Below are 10714 nucleotides of genomic sequence, written 5' to 3'. Positions count from 1 at the left end.
GCACCTGGAGAGTATTGCTGGTACGCCACTTTCCATGAATACGACAACAGCTAAGTAAACCCTGCAGGAATTCAACTTCTTTAAGCATTCATGCATTTATACATAATTTGTATCAACTGGGAACTTTGTCATTCTTGACTGGGAACTCATACAACGCACCAGACAGCAGATACTTGCAGAAAGAGGCATGAGGTTTAGAGCAAGTTCCAGGAAAAGCATTTTGCTTTCTTACCTCCAGGTATGATATTATGGGCCTTGTGCCAGGTCTCTGGACACTTCTTTACTGTTGCCAACTTCCCTCCTCCCTGCCTCCTAGGGGCACTCAGGAAGAAGTTAGGGCTTGCTTAGATGAGCTGGTCACTCACATTAGCAGCCAGTGCTGCCACCTGTGAGCTGCTGAGGCTGTGAACATTACTAAGTTACTTTACAGAAAGGTATGTAAAGAGTTGCAAATGTTCCCTGAGCTAGCTGCTCAGGCATTTCGAAAGAGGCAGGTCTGGACGTGTGTGTGAACGCTTCTCCTCGCTATTTATGAGCTGAGCAGCTTGCTGTGAAAAGCTGTCATGTTTCCCCAGGGTGTGTCAAACCAGATTTTCTGGCATGCCAGGCCATGAATCTCATGGTTATCCAAAAGGAGGGCCTGCTGAGGGGTCTACAGGGAAAGCTACACGTATGACTTGTTTCAACTTTAGGTTGAAGAGAAGGTAAGTGTGGAAAAAACAAGAAAAACTATTTTACGGTGTTCTCTCCATTGTCTCTGTTGCAAATGGCTAAACCAGTTTCTTACTATTCAGTAGAGGTGGAGGAAAAGGTGGGGATTTAGTTACACTGAAAGGAAGCAAGATTTACTCATGGCTCTGTAGATGGACCAAGTCATTGGCAGAGATGATTCTTTAAATGATTCTTTAATCCATATAGATTTAATTTCCTTAGGAAATTCTTAAAGTTATGCAAAGGAAATTGAAAAAAAAAGCCCTTTTTTATTCTGGAAAAGATCTGAATTAGCATCTAAGATAACCTCATTTGAGGCAGGGATGATGTCACACCTTTGTAATCCCAGCACTCAGGGAGGTTGAGGCAGGAGGGTCCCAAGTTTAAGCCCAGCCCAGGCAGTTTAGGGACTTAGTGAAACCCAGTGTGACAGTCTCAGAAATAGACACACACACACACACACACACACATACACACACACACACATACACGTCCCATATACATATGTAACGGGAAAAAACTAAGAGCTGCTTTCAAAGTGGCCTCAAAATACAGGCAGTCAGAGTTCTTTAGTGGGCCTGCTTGCACAAATGCAAATGTTGAGACAGCTTTTCATAATGCTGTATAAAGGCAAACTGGGCTAGGCATTGATCACAAAATGGACTTGCAAACGACTATGCTTGTTGGAATAAATCAGTGCCACTTGGCAAAACAGGAGCCAGACCAGAGCGTGGTCATTGCTTTCTTTGAATTCTTTCTTAATATATCTGTTTTGTTTTTTTTAAAAAAATGATTCTGACTGTCACCTGGGATTATTAGACTGCATAATGGTATTTTTTATGTCCAAACATATGAATAAAATTACTTTCTCACCATGTATATTATGGTTATACATGCTTTCTGAAAGTAAATTAACATAGAAATAAATCTGTGATGTCAAGAATATGTATTAACCTGCTTGGGCTTTATAAATATGAAAAAAATAGCACCTAGCTCTTCGCCTCTCCATGATGGGTTAATATATTGAATCTAGAACCAGACATTTTGTATATTAGAGTATACAGTTATATTTGCTCAATCCAATTTAATAATATATATTTTTAATATCATATGTTCAGTGTTAAACCTGGTGCTCTGGGGAATACAGTATAAGACTGTAATGTGTGAGAAACTGAAAGTGTAAATAAGGACTAAATGTATAATAGGTAATGTGAAATAGGAAGAAAAGGGGCAAAGGGGAAGGAAGTGGGAGGGCTAGGGGAAAGGATAGAAGGGAATGGGATTAATATGAGAAAATGGAAAAATAGGAACAAAATCTTTGTAAATAGGGAGGAATGGAGGGGTTGAAGGGAGGGCTAAGCAAGGGTGAAAAATAAGAACCAAGAGAGACTATGTAAAGGTGCAAATTTCCAATGATGAATGTCATTATATTGTATACCTAAAATGTACCAATGATTAGAATGAATAATCGATAATGCAAAATAGGAAGAAAAGGTCCAAAGGGGTAGGGGTAGTGGGAGGGGCAGGGGAAAGGAAAGAAGGGAAAGGAAAAATGCTTAGAAATGGAAAAAATGGAAATAAAGTCTTTGTAAGTAGGGAAGGGTGGAGGGCGTGAAGGGAGGGCTAGGAATGGGGAAAAAATAAGAACCAAGATGCATCATATAAAGGTACAAGTTCCCAATGAGAAATGTAATTGTGTTGTATACCTACAATGTACCAATAAAAGAATTTAATAAAAAAAAAAAAAGACTGTCATGTGGAGTTTCCTCTAAGAGGCTTTTATAATCTTGCCTTAGATGTGGTTTATCTATTGTGGCTTGGGCTGTGGTCTGAGTTCTACTTCTTTCCAAACTGTTCTTCACACATCTTCTTTCTAAAGAAGTCTGCCTTAGCCTTCTTCCTTCTTCTCTTCTCTTTTTGGCACACAAGAACCTCAATGTCACTCCCCTTTTGGACTGGAGCTCTGGTGACAGGAACTATCGGGGTGGGTCTACATGACCTGCTCACACATTTCTGAACATTTGAGTGGGTGGCTCCCTCTGCCTGCTGGCCTTTCCCAGCTAGCTCTGTCCCCCAGGAAGAGTCCTCCTACTCCTTCAGGAGTCTGTGTGTGGACATCTGCTTTGTGAGTAAGACCTTTCCCCAAGCTCTTCTCCCCATCAGCATTCAATCTTCTGTGTCCTCCTTGTCCTCTTCCTCCTCCTTCTAGAACTCTTCATGTGTTTTCTGAGCATTTTTTTATGTGCTTGCCAGTATCCTTGACTAGACAGAGAGCTCTAGAAAAGGCAGGGTTTTCGTCCTATTCATCTTTTTACCACCACTGCACAGCATGCCTGGATAGACATCCAACAGACTTTGCTGAATGCATAGTCTCTTCATCGCCTGAAAATGCCTTTGAAACACCACTGGGTCTGCAAATAGTTTTCTAAGATCATTAAGTGTATTAATTTCACAGTACCATAATGAAATACATGACATAATTAACACATAAAGAGAAAATGTTTATTTTGGCTCATAGTTTGTGATGTTCCAGTCCAAGATCAGGTTATTCAATGTTTTGGGGCCTGGCAAGGGCAGCACGATGTGGCAGGAGTGTGTGGTGGAGCATACTGCTTCTGTCATGAGCCAGGAAGAGATCAAGGTCTCACTGTCTATTCTGAAGGCAGACACTCCAGTGACTTAACTTTCTCCTTCTAGGCTCCACCTCCTAAAGATTCTGCTGCCTCCGGTAGTGTCAACCTGGGAACCAAGTCTTTTACACATGGGCCTTTAGGGGACAGTACCCATATTCAAATCATAGCTTTAAGGCTGGAAGAATCTTTGTAAATATGTAAATATTTAAAATGGTTCTGTCTCCATCATTCAAGACTGTTCATCTATATCTCTTTTTGCCTTGTTACCTTCATCTCCTGACAGCTTCTCATGATCTAAGGGACCACAAGTCACATCCAGCAAACCATCCTTTTCCCCAGCTCAGTGCCTTATGACAGCTTTCATTGTCCTTAGAATAATATGTACCACTTGCCGTGGTCTGCAAGGCTGGGTGTAATCTTGTCCTGCCAACTCCCTGACCACATGTTATGTTGTTCTCTCCCTCTTAGTTCCTAGAACATGCCAGGATCCCTTCCACCTGGAGGGCTTCATACCTGCCTTTTGTCTGCAGGAACACTCTTCCTTCTGTTTTCCCTGTGGCAGGCTGCATATATTTTAGGTGTAAGCCTAAATGCCACTTTCTCACAGAGAACTTTCTTTCTTTTTTTAAATTTATATATTTATTGGTACATTTTAGGTATACAATACATTTACATTTATCATTAGGTGTTTGTACCTGAACATGATGTATCTTGGTTCTTATTTTTTCTCCCATTACCTGTGTGCCCTTCACCCCCTCCACCCTTCCCTATTTACACAGACTTTGATTCCTTTTTTTTCTTTCTCATAATTTTTCCTTTCCCTTCTTCCCTTTCCCCTTTCCCTCCCGCCACCCCACACCCTTTTACCTTTTCCTATTTCAAATTATCAATTATTCATTTTAATCATTTTAACCCTTATTTACACTTTTAGTTTCTCACACTAGAGAAACTATTTGGTATTTACACATGTGTGTCCTATTTATTTCACTTAACAGTATGGCCTTAATATGCATCCATTTGGCTATAAATGTCTCTAGTTTCTTATTCTTTATGGCTGAGTAGTACTCCATTTTATAAAAAAAGCACATCTTCTTTATCCAGTTTCCAGTTGATGGGCAGTTGGGCTGTTTCCAAGCTTTAGCTATCACAAACTGTGCTGTTATAAACATAGGTGAACATATATTGCTGTGGCATGATTCTTTTAATTCTTTGGGGAAGATTCCCACTAGGGGAATAGCTGGGTCAAATGGGACTTGTGGTCCTAGTTCTTTGAGGTATCTCCATACTGACTTCCACAGTGGTTGCACCAGTCTGTACTCCCACCAACAATGGAGAAGGGTTCCTTTCTCTCCACACCCCCGCCAGCATTTGCTATTGGTTGATTTCTTGATAGCAGCCATTCTTTGTGGGGTGAGGTGGAATCTCAGTGTTGTTTTCATCTGCACCTCATAGAGAACTTTCTTAATCATGCACCCTTCTGCATCCCCTACCTTTCTCTCTAGGACTGTGTCCTGTTTTTGTCCTTCAAACCAGAATCATAAGTGGCAATTTCTCTTTTATTCTCTCTCTCCCTTTCCTTTCACTTGTTCATTGTCTTTCTTTTTCTCCCATTATGCTCTGAACTCCTTGGGGACAGAAACTATGCCCCTTTTTTTCTTCCTCTGTTTTCCAGGGCCTATAACTCTACCTAGTTCAGAGTAAAATATTTCTTGAACATCAGATGAATGATTAACTCAAAGCAAACTTGTAAAAGTCTTCCTTATTAATAGATTCTCATGACCATCAAATGAATTACAGGTGCAGAGTTGTAAAATTAATATTCTTTTGGACTAAATGTTGGTGTCTCTTCAAAATTCATAGGTTGAAACCCCATTCCCTAGTGTGATAATAATAGGAGATCACATTTTTGAAAGGATATTAAGTGTAGATGAGGTTGTGGGGTTGGGGACAGCCATGATTGGATTAGTGCCCTTACAGGAAGAGGAAGCGAGAAGGAGCTCTCATTCTGTACATGAACACACACTAAAGAAAGGCTTTTGAGGACATGGTGAGAATATGGTCACCTGAAAACCAGGAACAAAGATTTGTCACCAAATCCTGACCAGCCTGACTCCCTGATGTTGGAAAATCAGTGTCTGTTGTTTAAGCTCTCTGACCTGTGTTATTTTGCTTTAGCAACCCAAGATGACTAAGACAGGTGTATGGCCCGGGCTGACTTCCAGCATTTGGGCCAGTCCTTCTTTCTGTGGCAACTTTGGTAGCTAACTTAACATCATTTTTCTGCTCTTCTCTTCCTGTTTCAAGCTTACATGTATTCTCCAGCATCTTTGGCTTATGTTCAGGTATATTTATAGTCCTTCATGCCCTGCCTTCACACAAACACACACAACACACAGCCATGCTACCTTCAAAGAAGGACCTGAGCTTCACCCAATCTAACCCCTAATAGTACTTCAATGAGGCCAGTTAGTGATACTTTAAAGAGAATGTCTAAAAAGTATTCTAGACTGTGAAGACTAGTTGCAATGATTTTTCCATCTTTCCAGTACATGTAATCTGAAAAGGGAACACAGAGTATTGACCTTGATGCATTAGCAGTAAGAAGATCCTCTTGTTCCTCAGTTCTGTTTAAACAAATAAGTTTTACCTTAAATGTGCTGGGCGATACATAAATAAGCTCCATTTGGCAATCCTTAGGCTTCCCTTTCACTGCCGATCTTTTGTATTCAGTAACGTGGTTGTATTTCATAAGGACATATTTAAATGTCTCTCTCGAGACATTTAAGATTAAGCAAGATCAGGGGTCCAAATGATCTGGTGGCCATTCCTCTTATATTGCCTTTCTCCTGTGATTGATGTCCAGGAACCTACAGTAGCATCAAAATGACTGCACTTATGGTTTGGATCTGCTGCCCAATGGCTCATTATGTTGGAGGCTTGGTCCCCAGTGCAGCAGTGTTCAGAGGTGGGTATTGGGGGTGTGGTCGGATCATGAGGCTCTGATCTTGTGAATAGATTAATCCATTTGTAGGTGCCTAATTAAGTGGACTATTGGGAGATGATGGAAACTGTGGGACGTGGGGCCTGGTTGGAGGAAATAGATCACTGAAGGGCATATCTTATCTCCAGCCTCTTCCTCTCTCCTTCTTTGCTTCCTGTTTGCCATGAGGTGAGCAGCCTCCCCTGCCAGATGCTCCTGCTGCCACCGTGTTCAGCCTTGCCACAAGCCTAAGACAGTGGAGCCAGCTAACTATGCTCAAAACCTCTGAAACTGAGCCAAAAGAAATCTTTCTTTAAATTTGTTTACCTCAGGTATTTTGTCACAGAGATGGAAAGTGGACTAACAAAACCAGTAATAATACATGTTTAAACATTAACAGGACATATTTGTTCCTCTAGGATCCAAATGTTTGGGAACCAAACCAGGATGTAAATGGTCTCTCAGTGATTCTGTGATAACCTCTATGAAGTCTACTGAAAATTAAAGGTGATCTTGAGGCAAACATAGCAGCTTTAGCAGCTTGAGCAAGTTAAAGAAATAAAACCAAACACAGTCAAAAGCAAAAACACAAAAACCCATCCAGGTCATGCAGCATGTACAATAAACTTAGCTTCTGCATTGCTTCCTGATGCCTGAGACGCCTGTCCATACGGGGTACTCAACAAGCACTGATTGCTGGGAAGTCTCATCTGGTGCCTAAGAGAACGTGTGTGATGGCTTTGCCTCGTCACACGTCCCATCCCATTTCACATTCCTCTGGCAGACATGGATCAAAGACCCTCTGTGTGCTAGGCACCAGACAGCTCTGCAAACTGCCCTTGACCCCCACTTTGGAGTAAGAGTGGGAGGTCTGCAGAGGGCAGGTGTCTTGTGTTTGACCACATTTTGAGTAGATAGACTTTCAACCAGGTATTCAGTTCATCAGACATTCACTGTCTGACAGTTACCTGGGAGCAAAGTGAGTTCCATGTGGTCCTTGTTCTCGAGATATTGCATTCTGTGCACAGATTGGCTTTTGGATGTTTTATTCAGGGAAAGAAACAAAGTTCAGAACAGCACGGATGCTTCTATTTGTATAATAAAAGGGTACATGATACACATGGGAGCAAGCACACATGCACGCACATACACACATGTGCACACACATATCCATACACACAGCTGCTGGTAAACACCTAGACTATCTGATGACTCTGGTTACTTTGAGGAAGAAGAGCTAGTTTTGGTTTGTTTTTTAAAGAACTTACACTCTTTGTAATTGTCCTATGTATTTATTAATGAACTTATTGTCTGTTTCTCTGTCTGACACACACGTGTTTGCACACAGCTGTAGCTCCAGTACTTACAATAGTTCTCAGTATATAGCCCTGTGCTGTACAGTGTTTTAGCCAATGGTGGACTGTGTACAGGAGCGGAAAAACTCCTGTTGTCTAGTGATGTCATACCTATCCTAATATCGTAGGCAACACTTTGCTCATGTGTATGTGGAGATGCTGGTACAAACAGACCCACTGCATTGTCAGTCATTTTGGAATACTGCACATACGATTATGTACAGTACAGAGTCCTTGATAGTAATGATAAATGACTATGTAACTGACTTATGTATGTGCTATACTCTTAATCATTATTTTAGGGTGTACTCATTTTACTTATTAAAAATTCAAGTTGACTGCAAAACCTGATCTCTGTCCCCAGGGAACTCAGAGCTTAATGGGAGGAGGAGGACGACGATGAGTAAGTGCTGCGGCTGCAGCAGCCTCATTGAGCTGTGTTCACTGTGTATCTTGATTACATGGAGAAGGCTCGTGGCATGACTGACTTAGCCCATCTAGTTTGAAGGACATGCACTGTGTGAGATTTACACAACATGGATTGCCCAACTGCACATTTTCAGTGTGTCTCCCTGCCGTGAAGCAACCAGTGACTGTATTTTAGGTGATTATAGTTTTTTCAAAATTTTCTTCGTTCAGTGGACAGATGGAGTGAAAGGTGAGGAGGGGATGAAGTCTTTTTTTTTTTTTTTTTTGGTACTGGGGATCGAACTCGGGTCCTTGAGCTTGCAAGGCAAGTGGTGGAACCACTGAGCTAAATCCCTGGCCCTTGAAGTCTTACTCTTAACTTTGCCATCCTTGAATATTTGAATTTTTACAATGAAAAAAATATAAATATATGCAAAAGCAGAGGCAACAATGTAATCAACTTCCTCACGCCAAAACAATGATTGACTCATTGCTGATCTTGATCTTGTTTCTGCTCCAAGGTTATTTTGCAGAAGATTCTGGCCATCATTGCATTTTTCAGTATGTCAGTATTAAACCATAGCCACAGTACTTTCCACACCTAAACAAACCATATTTTACTAATATCTCCAAATATCCACTGCTCAATTTTGTTTAACCATGTGCAGGTATTACTTTTTATTATTTCCATTTGGAATGTTTACCGTGTAGTAGGGATATAGTTTCTTCCATCTATTCATTAAATAAACACACACTGAGTTTTTAGTATGTGCCAGGCACTGTCCCAGGTGCTAGGGATGGTTCAGGGAGCAAAGAGACAAAAATCCCTGCCCTCTTGGAGCTCTTTTCTTTCCCTTAGTACGGGGGAAGGGACTCAGGGCCTCACGCATGCTAGGGAAGCATCTACCACTGAGCTACATCTCTAGACTTTCTACTGCTTTAATCTTAGCTGAAGGAGACAAGAAAAAATAAAATGTTGATTGGGATCCAACGTAACATGTACTATAACAGAAAGGGCACAAACTCCTTTCCCAAAATTTAAGTCTTCCGATTAACGTAAGAGATTCAAATTGTTCAGATCCTTATTGTACCATTTCAAAATCATAACATTTCACACTGTGATAGAACCTTTTGAACAGAGTATATTAATTCTTTCCATGAAAAAGCTTGAGTGGTCAGATTCAGTGTTGAGGAGGCAGAACCAGTCCAACTGGAGTTTATACAAACCATGCCAGTGGAAATCCACTAGTGGGTTTTGAGCTGTTCCCCTCAGACAAACTTTTTTCCCCATCTTCCCCTTCCCTCTACTCTTTCTCTTATAGTACTGGGGATCAAAACCAGGGCTCTGTGGGTATATGCTAGACAAGTGGTCTACCACTGAGCCACACTCTAGCCCCGGGCCAGTGTCTTGTCGGAATGCAGACAAGGGTACAGATGATGCAGTTTCCTACACAGTGCTGTCTTGCATTGCTAAATGAAGGGACCACCTGCCAAGAAATGTGCTGTTAGAAAGTTTTGTTGTTCGAACATCACAGAGAGCCCTTACACCAACCTAGATAGCCCAAGTCAGTTGCTCAAAGTGGCCTCTTGATATAGTTAAGAGATAAGTGAGCATGCAATGGATGAGCGTGGGCCAGCATCACAAGGCAGATTTTTTTTTTGGTGACCACTTTTTTTCACCAAGTAGAAAGAATACACTCTAAAATAATGATAAAGAGGGGCTCGGGATTTAGCTCAGTGTTTCCGCCGCCTGCTTCGCAAGTGCAAGGTCTCAAGGTTGATCCCTGGTACCAAAAATAAATAAATAAATAATACTGATAAAGGTATAGTAAATCTGTAAACCAGTAGCATAGTTATTTATCACTATCAAATCTTATATACTGGACATAATTGTATGTGCTGTACTTTTATATGACCAGCAGATCAGTAGGTCTATTGATACCAGCATCAAACAAATGTAATTCATTGCGCTATGACCTCGTGACAGTCATGATGTTACTGATGATAGGAATTTTCCAACTCTATTGTAATCTTGTAGGACCACTGTCATGTACACTATGTGCTCCATTGTTGACTGAATCATTGCTACGTGGTCCATGACTGTAGTCACTTGGTTTAGAGGAAGACATCCCCTCATCCCTTCAAAGGTGTAGCCATGCAGAACACTTTTGGAACATCTACTTCCAGGACAGCTCCTCAGTCATGTAACAACACTGGTCCTCTTTCTAAAGATGAGAGTTATATCTTATTATACCAAGATGATGCCAGTAACTCCACTGTCTTCATAATTACTAAAGGTTGGTGCTTTTCCACTCCTGTCACTACCAGTTTATATTATTTGTCTTATTTTAGAAAAACAGGTGTAAAAAAAATTCTTGTTTATGTCTGGATTTGAGATGAGAGAACAGGATTAACTGTTGACTGAACTGATAAATTTCCTTTTTTCATTAAAATGATGGCCACCTGATGTCCCTGGAAAGGAAATGATGGTCTTTAGAAGCCTCGTGGGTTCACTAAGCTTGAGTCAGGTCAGAACAACTTTGTTCCCCTTTCTACATGGTTGAGTGACCTTGAGAGACAGGTGACTCAGTACAGTTAAAAGCAGCCTGGACCAGGGCTTCTTCTCA

The 10714-nt window shown here is 41.0% G+C and overlaps 1 long non-coding RNA gene across 2 annotated transcripts in view; it reads left to right on the top strand.

Moving 5' to 3' along the window:
* The first annotated feature begins 300 nt into the window (after window positions 1-300).
* LOC110349778 (uncharacterized) overlaps window positions 301-10714 on the top strand; it is a 35330-nt gene continuing 24916 nt past the window's right edge. The window contains exons 1-2 of one of the 2 annotated variants that reach the window (XR_015439303.1): window positions 301-704; window positions 6208-10384. This is a non-coding gene — a long non-coding RNA (uncharacterized LOC110349778). The remainder of the gene's footprint in view (window positions 705-6207; window positions 10385-10714) is intronic. The other variant, XR_002396023.2, reaches the window with a different exon arrangement.

This window comes from Heterocephalus glaber, unplaced genomic scaffold (genome assembly GCF_053883595.1).
Source record: "Heterocephalus glaber isolate CG9 unplaced genomic scaffold, H.glaber_assembly_v1.0 deba00001472, whole genome shotgun sequence".
NCBI lineage: Eukaryota > Metazoa > Chordata > Mammalia > Rodentia > Bathyergidae > Heterocephalus > Heterocephalus glaber.
Note: the sequence above shows the minus strand (reverse complement) of the source record. Positions and strands in the feature narration are given on the sequence as shown.